The sequence below is a fragment of the Micromys minutus genome (genome assembly GCF_963924665.1).
Source record: "Micromys minutus genome assembly, chromosome: X".
Lineage (NCBI taxonomy): Eukaryota > Metazoa > Chordata > Mammalia > Rodentia > Muridae > Micromys > Micromys minutus.
In genome coordinates, this window is record NC_137970.1 from 62,163,859 (window position 1) to 62,164,780 (window position 922).

The window sequence follows — 922 nt, forward strand, 5'->3', positions numbered from 1 at the left end:
CAAGAATATTTTTGTATCTTTCTTGATTTCTCTTTGACCCATTCATTCTGTAATATTTTGCTTAATATTCATGAGTTTATGCCATTGAACTTATGCTTTATGCCATAATAGTTAGATAGTATACAAAGAATTATCTTAATGTTTTTGTTTTAATTTTTAATAATTGCTTTGAGACATATAATATGGTCTGTTTTAGAGATGATTCCATATACCACTGAGTACAATGAACATTTTTTGGCTTTGAGATAGAATAACTTTAGATTACTGTACAATTCATTTGATGCATAGTGTCAGTTAGTTCTCTGGTTTGCTATCCATTTTTGTTTAATCTCAACATGTTTATGTATTTTCAAGTAATTTTGATGATTATTTTGCTGGTTTGTATTTTTAGTCATACTTGTATTTCATTAAATAATAGCTTTGTTTGGATGAGTTCTATGTAGTATTTTACTTAGTATTTGACTTTTGTTTATTATTGTTGTACAGAAGGTTGTTTTACATTTCTTTTTTTTTGTTTGTTTTGGTTTTTTCTTCAGTCTTGGCAGATATATTTTTTGGGTTAGTAGTCTAGGTTGGTAGTCATGGTCTTATAGAACTTAGAACGTATTTCTTCAGGTTATTCTGGCTTTCAGAGTTTCTTTTACACTGAGAAACTGAGTAGTATTCTGTTGAGTTTCCTTTATATGTTACTTGTATTTTTTCGTTTTTGTTTTTCATCTTGCAGCTTCAATATTTTCATTGTTCTTATATTAGGCTTTTAACTATGGTGTGTCATAGGTATTTTTTTCAAGTTTTGTCCCTTTGGTTTTCTATATCCTTCTTGTATTTGTGTAGGCATGCTTTTCCTTGGTTTGGAAGAGTTCACATTTATGATCCTGTTGAAGATCTGCTCTTTGACACTTACATGTGTTTCTTTTCACTC